We start from the raw sequence: 16,310 nt of genomic DNA on the forward strand, positions 1-16,310 counted from the left end.
CGAAAGGCCCGACGATATCTATGCCCCATTTTGCAAATGGCCACGGGCTATCTATAGAATTTAACATTGTTGCCGGCGCGTGTATCTTTTTGGCGAAGCGCTGACATTCTTCACACCGTCGGGACATTCTTGCGGCATCCTGTATCATTGTGGGCCAGTAATATCCTTGCGTTTTTGCTTTGTCGGCTAGTGATCTCATGCCGCTATGATTCCCTGCGTCACCATAATGGATGTCGTTTAGAATTCGATGCCCCTCTTTCCGGATAAGCAACGTAGTAACGGTCCGAGGAAGGATTTCTTGTACAGGATCCCATCCCGAAGATCATATCTTCCTACTTTGGAGAGTATTTTCCTAGCTTGTTTAAGGTCCGCGGGTAAGGCTTCCCTTTCGAGAAACGCATGGATCACCATTCTCCAATCATCTTCGTTGCTGAAGTCTTCGTCTTGATTTGCTCTTGACAGGATATCTTCTTCGTCAAAATCGTTATGGATGTCTTCTCCTACCTGGTCTTCGATATTTTCTTCCACTGTATCTTGATTGGTAGCGAAGGAGAATTGATGCAATCGAAGGCTCGTATACCCTTGTTATTTTAATAGCTTCGACGCTTTTGTCCTTCAGCATGGATGATATATATGCTAGGGCATCCGCGTGCCTGAGATCCCTTCTGCATAAGTGCCGGAACTTGATGTTCGGAATTTGTGATGCCAATGTTTGGACCAAGGCCATGTAAGCTGAGAGGGTGTCATCGTACACATTGTACTCGAGCCCTATTTGCCGTATGACAAGCTGCGAATCACTTGTCAGTCTTACATCGGTTACCCCCATCTCTATTATTACACGGAGGGCATGTACGACTGCCTCGTATTCGACGATGTTGTTGTATGCTCTTTGAATTCTAACCTGAGTGCCTGTACAATCCTTTCTCCGGTTGGGGTGGTGATGACAATGCCTATTCCTGCTCCTTCCTTATTTTTGGAACCATCGACGAAGACTTCCCATTGTCTTTGACTCGCGGGTTCGAGGATATCCATTGGATCCTTGCTTTCTTCCTCGGCTTCTGGTATTCCCTTAATCTCTTCGTCGTTGTCCAGGGGGGGTCTGCTAAGAAATCCGCCAAAACTTGGGATTTTCGAGAATGTTGAATTTCATGAATGATGTTGAATTGGTCCAGGTGGGTGTTCCACTTGGCTATTCTGCCCACTTTTCCCGCGCTTTTGAGGACTGCTTCCAGTGGTGCTTTGCATGGGACCCGGATGAAGTGAGTTAGGAAGTAGGTTCTCAGCTTTTGAGTAGCCCATACCAATGCTAGGATAAGTTGTTCGATCTTTGTGTAGTTCCTTTCCGCAGAATTGAGGGTCTTACTGACGTAATAGATAGGTGTTCTATCTTCGTATTGGTTTTGACCAACACTGCGCTAACTGCGTCTTCTGTTGCTGCTATGTATAATGCCAAAACCTCATCAGGATCCGGCTTCTGCAGGATCGGAATTGAAGCTAGGTGTTCTTTGATTTTTGGAAGGCTTCTTCGCATTCTGCGGTCCATTCAAACTTACTCCCTTTTTTGAGAATATTGAAGAAATGTTTGCATTTGTCCGAGGATCGGGCAATAAATCTGCCCAAGGCTGCTATGGACCCATTGAGCTTCTGCACTTCTTTTAAATTCTTCGGGGATGATTTCTACTATGGCCTGAATCTTCACTGGGTCTACCTCAATGCCCCTTTTTGTTACCAGATATCCGAGGAATTTCCCCGAGGTGACACCGAAAGTACATTTCTCTGGATTCACTTTCATGTGATGTTTCCTCATTGCTTCGAAGATATCTCTCAGATCCTGGTGGTGATTTTGCGCAGCTTACTTTTGACGAGCATATCGTCAACGTAGACTTCTAAGGTACTACCAATCCATGGCCTGAAGATAGCATCGACCATTCTTTGGTATGTTGCCCCTGCGTTTCGAAGTCCAAGGGCATTCTAGTGTAGCAATAAAGGCCATGTGGGGTGTAGAACGCTGTGTGTGGCTGATCTTCTTCTGCCAGGGCTACTTGGTTGTAGCCAGAATGTCCATCCATGAATGACAGTTCTTCATATCCTTCTACGCGCTTCCACCAGCTGATCTATGCTTGGCAGGGGATAGCTGTCCTTTGGACATGCCTTGTTGAGGTTAGTAAAATCGATGCATATCCTAACCCCTCCATTTTTCTTAGGAACGACGACCATGTTGGAGATCCATGTAGGGTACTTGACTTCCTTGATGAAACCTGCGTCTAGTAGTTTCCGAAGTTCTTTTTCCACTGCCTTATGATACTCCGGTGCAACTTTTCTATTTTCTGCCTGAAAGGGGGCGTGCCTGGTTTGATGCGCAGCTCGTGTTGGATTACTTTCGGGTCAATCCCCGGCATATCTCCTAGTTTCCAGGCGAATACATCCGCGTATTCTTTAAGTAATTTGGTTAGAGAATCTTCTCTTCTTTCGTCCATTATGGTCCCTACTTTGATCATCTTCGGGTTTTCTTCCGTTCCTATGTTGATTTCTTTTACGGGCTCTACTGGCGTGAACACCGGCTTCGGATCCCCGAGGACTGGGACGTTCTTTGATTGCTATTTGGTATGTTTTCTGTCCTTCGTTGGCTGCTGAAGTATTTGTCTCTGTGTTTAGGACATTATCACCTTTGTCAAACCCCTTCCTGTAGTTTCCTTGAGGAACAGGTCTATGGCCTTCTCTTTCGCGCTTCTTTATTTTTAATTCTTCGGGTTTTTCGCTGCTCTTCTTGTTCGTTGTTGATACGATCCTGAGTGGCTTGGCACTCTCTTGCAGAGACCCGATCTCCCTTGATTTCCATTACTCCCTCAGGTGTAGGGAATCTGAGATATTGGTAGTAAGTTGCCGCCACTCCCTTGAGTTTATGTACCACTTTCTCCAATAATGGCGTTGTAGGGGGATGGGGCGTCACCACGCTGAATCGTGTTTCTACTTTCATGGGCCGCGCGTTACCTGCAACACGATGTCTCCCAATGGCTTTGTGGGTGCTCCGTTGAATCCGTAGATGGTGTAATAAGAGGTCATCAGCTGTTTCATGGAGCTTCATTCGTTTGAATGCGTCGTAGAATAGAACGTTCACTGAGCTTCCCCCGTCTATGAGGATCTTTTTAGGTTACATCCAGCCACTGGTAGTGTGAGGACCAGGGGGTCGTTATGGTCTTCCATATCTTCTTCGATATCTTCAGCATCGATAATAGGTGAGTCCATCCACTCTTCGTGCTCGTCCACCTCTATCCCATCGATCTTATACAATTCGCAGCGGTCCTCGAACTGCTTCCGTAACCTCTTTCCTATCTGTGCTGTAAGTGAGGGCCCTGCGGCTTCAGAACACGAGATGGTGTTGATTGTGCGGTTCCCTTCTGGAAGTTGGACTGGCTTGGTTCGTTTGGATCTATCCTCGGCGACATCCTTTCGTATGTAATGTTTGAGCTCGCCAGCATCAATCAATTTTTGGATCATTATTTTGAGGTTTTTACATTTTTCGGTCTGGTGTCCGTTGAAGCAGTGATATTCACAGTAATCTTTAGACTTCTCGGTTCTTGGGGTGTTTTCCCTTAGACCATGGCCACTCCAGATTTTCCCTTCCTTTGATCTCTCGCAGGATCCGAGCATAGCTAGCATTGAGCTTCGTGTAAACTTGATCTTCGAATTTTCGGTCGTCTTTTCGTCGTTCATCCCTTCGTTCCTTCATGTCTTCGTGAGGCCGTTCCACTGAGCAATTCCTTTTGGCCCCATTGGTTTGTTCTGCAATTGGTACGGTGAGACCTCTGCGGTACGCCCTCGGGTTTTCACGCTGGATTTCTTCAAGACGAGCGTGCTTTTCAATAATTATTCGAAGATCTCCCTCTGTCTTAGGCACGCTTCCATGAATCTCAACAAATAGTGGACTCATTCGGTCTAATCCCCACTTGTAGCAGTTGATACTTACCACTGGGTCCACACTTCCTATGGCTTGGCAGATCTTGTGCCATCTGTTAGTGTATTCCCTCGTGGTTTCCTTGTAGCCAATTGCCAGAAAAGAGCTTATCCATTCCGGTGTTAACAGCCTTGTTGTACATGTAAGTTCTTAAGAACTTTTCTGCGAGTTGGTCGTAGGAGTGGATGGAGTCTGGCGGTAGATTATCAAACCAAGACAATGGATCCCTTCAGGCTTGATGGGAAGTATCTACAGAGTACGGCGTCGTTCTGACTCCATCTAGCTAAGACACGGTTATAATACCGAATATGTGCAGCGGGATCACTGGATCCGTCATAGCATTCGAATGTCGGGACAGGGCACTTCAGTGGAATAGGGGTGTTGGCCAGGCGATGAGTTAGGGGCGTGGAGTTAGCCTCTCTCATGACCTCTTCTAACCTTCCCCCGCCTTGTCTACTTTTTAATTGCCTGATCTCTGCCATCATTTCATCACGCAGCTCTTCCATCGCGCGGTGGTGCCCTACGCTATTCTGCTCGTGATATCCTGACTCTCAGTCGTTATAATCTGGGTCGGATGCGCTACTTCCCTTAGCCGCGTTTCCATTAGCTGCTACGATGACTCTTCGGTCTCGGTTTGGTTCTGGTGCCTTTGAATTTGCTTCATCGAGTTGTTGGCTTGTCTTTGTGCTTAGAGCAATCCGGTCTTTTAAATCCTGGTTTTCTCTGGCCAGCAGAGCTACAACATCTGCGTAAACCTTCTGGATCTTCTTCAACTCTTCGAGCTCGGCCATCAATCGATGTGATTGGCTTGACCCCTGATTGGGAGTCCCAGCTCGTGCTACTACGTCCATGGTGCCGCCTTCTATGGTTTGCACTAAAGGTGGGGGAGGTTCAGCTTCGATTGTTGGCATTTCCAAATCGGGCGGAGTGCCCATCTGCGGTGTTAGAGCCGCCGGCACAGTTTGATTCTGCTCGTTTGTTGATGGCATTCCGAAGGTTGGAGGGTGCACGGGTTGGTGTGTTTTGGATTCGTCCACCCTTTCTTTTGGTTGGTGAAATTGATTCGTAGCAAAAGTTTTGCTGGCTTCTGCAGCCTTTGGGTCTGTCGCTGCCGTACTATACTTTGTTGTCGCTGCTCTGAGGGTCGCGGCCGCAACGGAGTTAGCGTTCATAGGCGAAGTGATTTCCGCAGTGTCCTTCCTCTGACTGGTCATTTTGGTTTTGTCTCCTTTATTCTTGCTCCGGGTGATGACCGGGGTTGTCCTTGGTGCTTCCTTTGACGAGGCTTTGGATTTTCCAGCTTCCTGCATCTTTTCCATCGTGGGTCCTTTTGTCGCTTTCTTTCTGCACAAGGGAATTTCAAACAGCGAGAAACAGAAGTGTCCATGCGGATCGGGTAAGTTTACGAAATTCCTTACTCCAAGACAGGGAAAAACTGCCCGAGGGCCACAGAGAATTTTTTTTTTTTAAAAGCGGGTTCATTGAAGGTACGCGGAAATGTGAAAGGATCCCCTTGAAAATGCACGTAGATCTTTTTGAAAATTTTCGAAAACCCATCGGAAATACAGGTCCATACGAGATCTAAAAAATGTAAATCCATGGATCTAAGCAATAAATTTTTTAACCAGTTTAAATTGCTTCGACAGATACTGCCAGAGCTATCGAAGATAACGGGTGCGTTTTTGAATACGGTAAAGTTAACAAAAGATAAATACTGTTAGAGCTAATGAAGTAGAGCAATCATATGCTAATTTAATATGAAATCACAGGATAATATAAATCTTTTACCGGGACGAAGTCCCTGTTTCTAGCGCCAAATTGTGAACACATAAATCACGCAGGCATCAATATGTTCACAAATAATGTTCGCACTCTAGGTACAGACTCACACTGATAATACAATTGTATTGATTCCTTGGATCAAAACCTTCGGGTTTATCATAGCCTCATCCAATAACATCGCGAGGAGCGTTTACGCAGGGGAGGATGAAGAAAACGAAGTATAAAAATAAAACTCATGGAGCGTTAGGCGAATATAAAGTACTGAAATGTAAATAAGACTGGGATTTACGTGGTTCAGCACTAAGGCCTACATCCACGGGGTTGTTGTTTCACTATGTACTTGATGGTTACAGAGATAGTCGAGTGACTTTGGAGTTTACATAGGTCTGTATATTGTAAAGTACACACTTACAATCACAATCTTTCTCTTTCCTTCTCTCCCTGATTTTTCCCGATCCCCTCACTCTTGGTGGAGAGGGGTATTTATAGGGTTAGAGTGTGGGACCCATTTCTGAGGGCCGTTGGAACCTTATCTTCTTGTGCATTGTGTCCATCACGCGGAGGTCTTCGTTCATTGATTGATCACGCAGAGTCATCCTCGTTCGTTCCACGGGCTGATCGACACGTACACTGCTCAGAGTGTTTAATGCGGGTAGTTGAGGCGCTGCTCGTGTCAGACAAGTGTCTTCTGCCCCTGTCACGTCCATGTCAGTTCACCTTCTCTCCACCGTTGATCTTGGCTTATTTTGGGGATGAGATAAAGTAACTCTTCGGGAGTTATTTGGTGCTCCGCAGTACATCGTGTTTTCGGTACATCTTAACTTCTGCCCTTAGATTTGTTCGGGCAAGGATCCGACGTCGACGGGATGGGCTTCTTGGCTATGGGTGTGTGTCATCATGTTTTGATGACTTTTTCCGCATGCTCTCCACGTATCTTCCTATATACACGTGTTTGATGATGAAATATGTACACACAATATGGTTGAATTCTTTTGGTGGTATGTGTGTGGTATGAGATGAGGTTGTAGGTGTTATGAATTGTTTTGGGTGAATGAGATACTCCTACAGGGATTGAGCTTTAAGAATTCATGTTGATTGCATGGACTTATAGTGAACTGAATAATGGAATGGTGTTACAGGGAATGCATGAGAAGATAGTGATAATGGAATTGCAGGTCATGAGTTTTGGATTCTGTGTATGCTAATTGAACAATTTTAGAATGGATGAGTGTATGTAGACATTGTTGATGAACATGCTTGAGAAGTATGAGCTTAACCTAGTATTAGAACTGTATCAGTGGTGTTGTAGGATGCAGAGAAGAAATCTGGAGTTGTGGATGAATAAATGTTAGATGTACAGAAATGATAGTGGAGTTGAGTTCATGGTCTGAGGATGGAGTTGTATTATAGTTTAGGATGATCTGAGTTTGGTAAATACAATGGAAGGTACTGCAACTACATGCCAATGTTGATGGGGATATGAGAGGGTTTAAAGTTCAGTAGATTGATACACATTGGGAAGAATGAAGTGCAACTGTTAATGAAAATGAGCATTAGCAGATGGTGGTGGTCTTAACTGAAATGGTTATTGTTTTATATAAGTTGGGTCTGATGTGTATGAGGGTGACTGTGTGTTGTTCAAGATGAGATGTTATGTAATTGAAATGTTAGAATAAGGGTTAAATGAATGTGCTGAGTTGAGTCTCTCTACTAGAAGCTTGCAACTACATTTGCAGGTAAAGCTATATTTGTAGTTGTAGTTAAATTATGAAGTTGTATTTAAATTTTATGTGTTATTGTTTTAATGAACTTTAGAATCCTGTTAAAATGAATAGATTGAAGGTGAACTAGAGTTAAATCATAGTTGTGTAAGAAGTTTTGGCCTATAGGATACGCTCCTTGACATTTATATCTACATGAATTAAGCTTTTATTGCTTAGAGTGGGTCATCATGGTCTTGGTGATATCAATAGCTAATGAGTGTGGTTAACACGAATATTATACATTGTTTGAAGAAGGAGTTTGTCCATATACATGTATGTTTATTTCAGTGACTTGGTCACTTCTTAATGTTTGGGAAAACATTATTGTTTTACAAATCTTGCCATGATTACTTGAAAGTTAAATGTTATTCCTACTGGGCACCCCTTTTAGGGATGATATACTCACCCATTCCCACTTTCAGTTTCAGAGACAGATCAGAGTTGCGCACCGCGAAAGCTTCAAGGGTTGTTTTCGTTAGTTGGTTAACTTCTACTATGTTTATTATATTACATATTGTATCTGTAAACCAAATGACTATTGTATATGTATTATTTGAGAGGACTTCATATATATATATATATATATATATGTTTCAGAGCGGGCTAGTTTTGGGTTATGTTTTGTATCGCATTTCTTAATTGAATGCTTAAGTACATGTTTTAGATTCTTAGTGTCTCTTTATTTAGTTAATCTCTTGGATTAGTCAGCTGCTAGCTTAGGGGGCGTTACAGTGTTGGTATCAGAGCTCACCATTAGATCTTATATGAGAAAAGATAGAAATAGCCAGTGTCAGTTAGTGGAATAGGTTAGCTTAGAACTGGGTTGGGTTGTGAGATAAATCTTAATCACTAAAAGTAATTAAGAACTAAAATACTTTGAGTGATTGATTTGTTTGTTTGGATGTTTTTTTATGTAATGAAGTAAAAGTCGTAGGGTACACCAGTAACTTTAGCTAATAAGGGTTTGAGAATAATTAATCTAAAAAGTATAAATACGTGGACAATCTAATACTATAAAAATAGTGAGGTTAGTATTATTGATAGATCTTGTAAATCATATTGAAACTTATTGAGCACCTTGACTTATACGTAGGATTAACAATTTATAATAAATATTTATGATATTTTTTTTTTGGACTCAACAATACTTGTAAGAGTAGTTAGGATAATAGTAATAATAATTTTAATAAAGTAATGTTAGCATTTATTAATTAGTATCATATTATCATATTAAATTTAACTTAACTAAAATTTTATTACAGATATATAACGATAAAATTAATAATTATGCTTAAATAGTTATTGAAAATTAATACGCTTATCTATGGTTAAGTTTTGTAAATTAAACTAATGACAAATTATAAATATATGTTTTGTGTATAGACTAGATAGTTAACATAATACTTATTAGGCGTTAGACGTAAAAAGATGAGGATATAATTTTTAAAATAAAAAGACTCAACTTGTTAGTAATTTTGTACCAAAATTATTTTAATCTAACAAATGATCCAGTAAGTCTTTAAAAGGAAACAAATATACATGAAGCAGGGACGGACCCAGGAAAGATAAATTTCCTTTTAAGGCCCGGGCTAGAAGCCTTGGTCGAGCAAAAAAAAAAAAATTGGCTTGTGGACTGGGAAGCCTACCCGGGCTAAAGCCCCTTTTAGCCCAGCTGTAGGTCCGTCATTGACATGAAGTAATAATATAGTATTCAAGTAATTATACTAGTATCAAATCTATAGTAAATAATGTTTGGAAAATTTATATATGGTATTACAGTAAGTTAAAATTTTCAAATATTATAAATTGGCGTAAAATCGAAATTTATCAGACTTATACCAGTTACGATTAAAGTTTAGAGGCCAATTAATCTTAATAAATTAATACTTAGTTAATCCAGCACTGGGGAATAGTGAAGATTGTGTTTTCTCTGTTCATAGGAAGGCATTGTTGGGACTGGCCAACCTTGACAGGGCAACTGCATTCAGAGATGACCGATCATAGAAGTTTAGTATAATCATTTTAGAAACCGATGAATATAATTTCACTTAAAAATATTCGTAGGATTCTTTCTTGAAAATCAAGACAATTATCTTACTGAAATAGAAACTAGTATATTGAATCTAGAACTACAAATTTTAGTTATAGAAACCCATACAGGTTTGTGTGCGCTTAGATAGGAGATAGGATTATTCTATAAGGTGAGGAGTTTTGAAGACCAGAAAGATGATTTGATTTTCAAAGACGAAAATGATACAAGGTGGGGAGAATGTAAGGACCCTTAAGCACGTCAAAGCTATTAGACCAGTCAAGTGACGGATAAGACGATAATAACTCGATTAGTTTAACACGAACGTTAATTAATAGGAATTAATCTAACAACGATCTAGATACGAAACTAGTATTGCTGGATAGATCTCGAAAAGTTACGCAGAATGGACTACTCGAACGTGTCAATCAGATATCGGTTGAAGACGATATCATTAGTTTTGTATGAAGGGAAAAATAGTTATTTTAAAGTTTAGCCGCCTTGGAAGCCCTTATCCAAGTTGTGGGTGCCTCGGTAGTTTTGGTTGGTCTTATCCCTAGACGAACCCAGAAGTTTAACGCATGTCTTCTTTTCTTCTTCTTTCATTATTCTTCTATTCTTCTTCTTTCTTCATTATTCTTCTTCTCTTCTCTTCTCTTCTCTTTCTTCTCTTTTTATGTTCTTTTTCTTCTTCGAGTGATTCGAGGGATGTTATGAGGATTTAGTTAGGGTGAATCAATTGATGAAGATAAAGATTATGAATTAGAGGATGTTGTTGAAAGTTTCAAAAGTAAACAATTAGGGATTGAGAAAGTGAGTCAGGGAGAAGTTAGGGTTTCGGAGTTTGATATTGATTGAAGATTCATAAGAAATTAAGGATGGAATTAAGTGATTAAGAGGGGTTTCTGCTTGATTGATGTTGTATAGCTATTTTGATGAAGAATCAGTGGGTTAGGGTTTATAATGAATTCCGAGAAGTTTTAGAAGGAGAAATTGAAGGTGATTCTAAATAATTAAGGATGGGTTTGATAGAGTTTGAAGAAAAAGATCTGTTGAATCCGATCAAGTAAGAAGAAGGGTTGAATTGTGTTTTCTGGAATGGAAATTACTTTGAGGTAATTGTATTCTCTATAATCTTAGTAAAGTTATTTGATTCTTATTTTGAAGTTGTGTAATTTTTTTCATGGAATTGAGATGTTGTTGATATGAAGATGGTGTTGAATTGTGAACCATAGTTGCAGGGTATAGTTGAATTCTTTTGGTGGTAAGTGTGTGGTATGAGATGAGGTTGTAGGTTTTATGAATTGTTTTAGGTGAATGAGATACTCCTACAGGTATTGAGCTTTAAGAACTGATATTGATTGCATGGACTTATAGTCAACTGAATAATGGAATGGTGTTACAGGGTATGCATGAGAAGATAGTGATAATGGAATTGCAGGTCATGAGTTTTGGATTCTGTGTATGCTAATTGAACATTTTTAGAATGGATGAGTGTATGTAGACATTGCTGATGAACATGCTTGAGAAGTATGAGCTGAACCTAGTATTAGAACTGTATCGGTGGTGTTGTAGGATGCAGGGAAGAAATCTGGAGTTGTGGATGAATAAATGTTAGATGTACAGAAATGATAGTGGAGTTGAGTTCATGGTCTGAGGATGGAGTTGTATTGTAGTTTAGGATGATCTGAGTTTGGTAAATACAATGGAAGGTACTGCAACTACATGCCAATGTTGATGGGGATATGAGAGGGGTTAAAGTTCAGTGGATTGATACACATTGGGAAGAATGAAGTGCAACTATTAATGAAAATGAGCATTAGCATATGGTGGTTGTCTTAACTGAAATGGTTATTGTTTTATATAAGCTGGGTCTGATGTGTATGAGGGTGACTGTGTGTTGTTCAAGATGAGATGTTATGTAATTGAAATGTTAGAATAAGGGTTAAATGAATGTGCTGAGTTGAGTCTCTCTACTGGAAGCTTGCAACTAGATTTGCAGGTAAAGCTATATTTGTAGTTGTAGTTAAATTATGAAGTTGTATTTAAATTTTAGGTGTTATTGTTGTAATGAACTTTAGAATCCTGTTAAGATGAATAGATTGAAGGTGAACTAGAGTTAAATCACAGTTGTGTAAGAAGTTTTGGCCTGTGTTATGGCCTAGCCTTACCTTTAGTCATCCCAGTCAGCTGACTCAGTTAATCTGACTGAGTCACATATGTACCTGACTTACCTTAATCAGTCTTAGTGACTGAGTTAACCTTGTCTTGAATCGGTTTGACCCAGTACTGACTCAGTGAACCTTGACTGAGTTAGTTCCTTTGACCATTTGACCAGGACCTTGACTTGACTATGTACGTTGACTGTTAGTTGACCTTTGACCATCATTTTGACCGTTAGTTGACTCAGATGGACCGGGCCTTAGATTACGGGGCTAGTTTAGTGGACTTGGGCTTAGAATCAGTAGAAAGACTTGTAAGATTCTTGTGTGAGCCTTTTGGCTAGACTCTTAGACTTCTTGTGTGATTAACAGTTAGTCTATATTAACAACGATGGATTCAAAGGATGAATTGGTGGATCGCGGATCTCGAGGTAGGCGTGGCTTGTCATCAAAAGAGGTGGGAACACATTTGACTCTTTTGTAACCATTGTTGTTTATTTTACAAAAGTTTATGCTTAACAAACTCATGCATTGTCTAGTGTGCATTCCATGCTTTGTTTAAATTGTTTTATTATACTTCTGTTGATTTTGTTAATCTTTCCATGGTTTGGAAAGGACTTGTAATATTTTTTTGTCATATGAATTGTTATGTGAAATACGAATTTCCACTTGTGGTATATAGGATACGCTCCTTGACATTTATATCTACATGAATTCAGCTTTTATTGCTTAGAGTGGTTCATCATGGTCTTGTTGATATCAATAGCTAATGAGTGTGGTTAACACGAATATTATACATTGTTTGAAGAAGGAGTTTGTCCATATACATGTATGTTTATTTCAGTGACTTGGTGACTTCTTAATGTTTGGGAAAACATTATTGTTTTACAAATCTTGCCATGATTACTTGAAAGTTAAATGTTATTCCTACTGGGCACCCCTTTTAGGGATGATGTACTCACCCATTCCCACATTCAGTTTCAGAGACAGATCAGAGTTGCGCACCGCGAAAGCTTCAAGGGTTGTTTTCGTTAGTTGGTTAACTTCTACTATGTTTATTATATTACATATTGTATCTGTAAACCAAATGACTATTGTATATGTATTATTTGAGAGGACTTCTTATATATATATATATATATATATGTTTCAGAGCGGGCTAGTTTTGGGTTAAGTTTTGCATCGCATTTCTTAATTGAATGCTTAAGTACATGTTTTAGATTCTTAGTGTCTCTTTATTTAGTTAATCTCTTGGATTAGTCAGCTTCTAGCTTAGGGGGCGTTACAGTGTTGGTATCAGAGCTCACCATTAGATCTTATATGGGAAAAGATAGAAATAGCCAGTGCCAGTTAGTGGAATAGGTTAGCTTAGAACTGGGTTGGGTTGTGAGATAAATCTTAATCACTAAAAGTAATTAAGAACTAAAATACTTTGAGTGATTGATTTGTTTGTTTGGTTTTTTTTTATGTAATGAAGTAAAAGTTGTAGGGTACACCAGTAACTTTAGCTAGGGTTTGAAAATAATTAATCTAAAAAGTATAAATACGTGGACAATCTAATACTATAAAAATAGTGAGGTTAGTATTATTGATAGATCTTGTAAATCATATTGAAACTTATTGAGCACCTTGACTTATACGTAGGGTTAACAATTTATAATAAATATTTATGATATTTTTTTTTTGGACTCAACAATACTTGTAAGAGTAGTTAGGATAATAGTAATAATAATTTTAATAAAGTAATGTTAGCATTTATTAATTAGTATCATATTAAGTTTAACTTAACTAAAATTTTATTACAGATATATAACGATAAAAATAATAATCATGCTTAAATAGTTATTGAAAATTAATACGCTTATCTATGGTTAAGTTTTGTAAATTAAACTAATGACAAATTATAAATATATGTTTTGTGTATAGACTAGATAGTTAACATAATACTTATTAGGCGTTAGACGTAAAAAGATGAGGATATAATTTTTAAAATAAAAAGACTCAACTTGTTAGTAATTTTGTACCAAAATTATTTTAATCTAACAAATGATCCAGTAAGTCTTTAAAAGGAAACAAATATACATGAAGCAGGGACGGACCCAGGAAAGATAAATTTCCTTTTAAGGCCCGGGCTAGAAGCCTTGGTCGAGCAAAAAAAAAAAAATTTGGCTTGTGGACTGGGAAGCCTACCCGGGCTAAAGCCCCCTTTAGCCCAGCTGTAGGTCTGTCATTGACATGAAGTAATAATATAGTTTTCAAGTAATTAGACTAGTATCAAATCTATAGTAAATAATGTTTGGAAAATTTATATATGGTATTACAGTAAAGTTAAAATTTTCAAATATTATAAATTGGCGTAAAATCGAAATTTATCAGACTTATACCAGTTACGATTAAAGTTTAGAGGCCAATTAATCTTAATAAATTAATACTTAGTTAATCCAGCACTGAGGAATAGTGAAGATTGTGTTTTCTCTGTTCATAGGAAGGCATTGTTGGGACTGGCCAACCTTGACAGGGCAACTGCATTCAGAGATGACCGATCATAGAAGATTAGTATAATCATTTTAGAAACCGATGAATATAATTTCACTTAGAAATATTCGTAGGATTCTTTCTTGAAAATCAAGACAATTGTCTTACTGAAATAGAAACTAGTATATTGAACCTAGAACTACAAATTTTAGTTATAGAAACCCATACAGGTTTGTGTGCGCTTAGATAGGAGATAGGATTATTCTATAAGGTGAGGAGTTTTGAAGACCAGAAAGATGATTTGATTTTCAAAGACGAAAATGATACAAGGTGGGGAGAATGTAAGGACCCTCAAGCATGTCAAAGCTATTAGACCAGTCAAGTGACGGATAAGACGATAATAACTCGATTAGTTTAACACGAACGTTAATTAATAGGAATTAATCTAACAACGATCTAGATACGAAACTAGTATTGATGGATAGATCTCGAAAAGTTACGCAGAATGGACTACTCGAACGTGTCAATCAGATATTGGTTGAAGACGATATCACTAGTTTTGTATGAAGGGAAAAATAGTTATTTTAAAGTTTAGCCGCCTTGGAAGCCCTTATCCAAGTTGTGGGTGCCTCGGTAGTTTTGGTTGGTCTTATCCCTAGACGAACCCAGAAGTTTAACGCATGTCTTCTTTTCTTCTTCTTTCGTTATTCTTCTATTCTTCTTCTTTCTTCATTATTCTTCTTCTCTTCTCTTCTCTTCTCTTTCTTCTCTTTTTATGTTCTTTTTCTTCTTCGAGTGATTCGAGGGATGTTATGAGGATTTAGTTAGGGTGAATCAATTTATGAAGATACCTAGATAAAAGAGTTTTATTAGTAGGCCCTGAATTAAAAAATAAATTTAATAAAAGCGAAAAGACTAAATTAGCCTCAAGTATATAAGAGACGTCACCTACCTTTCTCTCGTTCAGACGCCATTATTTCATTTCCAAGGAGAGAGAAAACAAATCTCACTCACCTGAAACAGAAAGAAATCTAGAAAAAAACCGAAAAAATCAAGAAATCTTCCTGAAATCTGTTCCAAAACAAAGATCGAGATCAAAAACTATTCATCATTTGCTAACCCCTAAGTCAGAGAAACAGATCGAAAAAGTTTCAGATTCAAAAACCAAAAAAAATCAAAAGAAACAGTTTCAGATTCAGTTTCATTATTCGCCGTTGTTACTTTCCTGTTGATGAAATACTCCGACGATTAATCACTAGGTAAGTTTTGATTTGAAGCTGTTAGTTTTGATTCCTGTTGTTACTGATTCGTGGGTCGAAAATTTCTGAACTAGGGTTTGTAATAAGATTACAACAAACATAACTCATTCTGACTGATAATTTTACAGATCGGAGAAGGAGAACAATCGTTTGTGCATAAAATCCATGAAATAACTGATTAAATAGAAACAAAGGTAAGTCATGGATGTGATATAACTGATTGATTTAGTGGATTTCATTTATGAGATGTTACTGTTTGAAAACCCTAGAAACTCTAAGTTGAATTGCAATCAACTAACTTGATTTTATTACTACATCAACTGCAGATTCAGAATCAAATTTCTTTTGGAATAAAAATGGTGAAAGGAAAAATGAATCCCCCTAGAAAAGATGATACAATTACAGGTACTAAGTTGTGAAAACTATTGTTGTCATGGTCTCATGTTTATTTCTCATATAACGCTTGTGAATATGTAATTACACAGACAAGGACATGTGTAACTATAAGTTACACACTCAAAATGTAACCACTGACTGTGTTGTGGTTTGTATATTGATTGTGTAACTTATAGTTACACATACCAAGTGAGCCTGTCACCACTGACTTGCCTAGGGATGTGTAACTAGTAGTTGCACATAAAAAATTGGTTGTGTTTAGGATGTGTAACTTGTAGTTACACATAGAAAATTGGTTGTGTAAATTGAAGTTACTCATTAATATGCATGTGTAAGTTAAAGTTACACCTTGTAGAATGTCTAGAATTGAGTGTGTAACTTGTAGTTAAAATCTACTAACTGAAGAAATTTAAAAGTTTCTAATGTAAGTGATGCTTTTGAATGTATAACTACGCAAACAAGGGCCTGTGTAACTTTAAGTTACACATT

General features: G+C 38.3%; 1 long non-coding RNA gene across 1 annotated transcript; it reads left to right on the forward strand.

Moving 5' to 3' along the window:
* Nucleotides 1-15,065: 15,065 nt before the first annotated feature.
* LOC113349810 lies at nt 15,066-15,837 on the forward strand. Its single transcript, XR_003360382.1, has 3 exons — nt 15,066-15,425; nt 15,554-15,619; nt 15,752-15,837. It is a non-coding gene; the product is annotated as an uncharacterized LOC113349810 (long non-coding RNA).
* The last annotated feature ends 473 nt before the right edge of the window (nt 15,838-16,310 follow it).

Source organism: Papaver somniferum, chromosome 2 (genome assembly GCF_003573695.1).
Source record: "Papaver somniferum cultivar HN1 chromosome 2, ASM357369v1, whole genome shotgun sequence".
In the NCBI taxonomy this organism is placed as follows: Eukaryota; Viridiplantae; Streptophyta; class Magnoliopsida; order Ranunculales; family Papaveraceae; genus Papaver; species Papaver somniferum.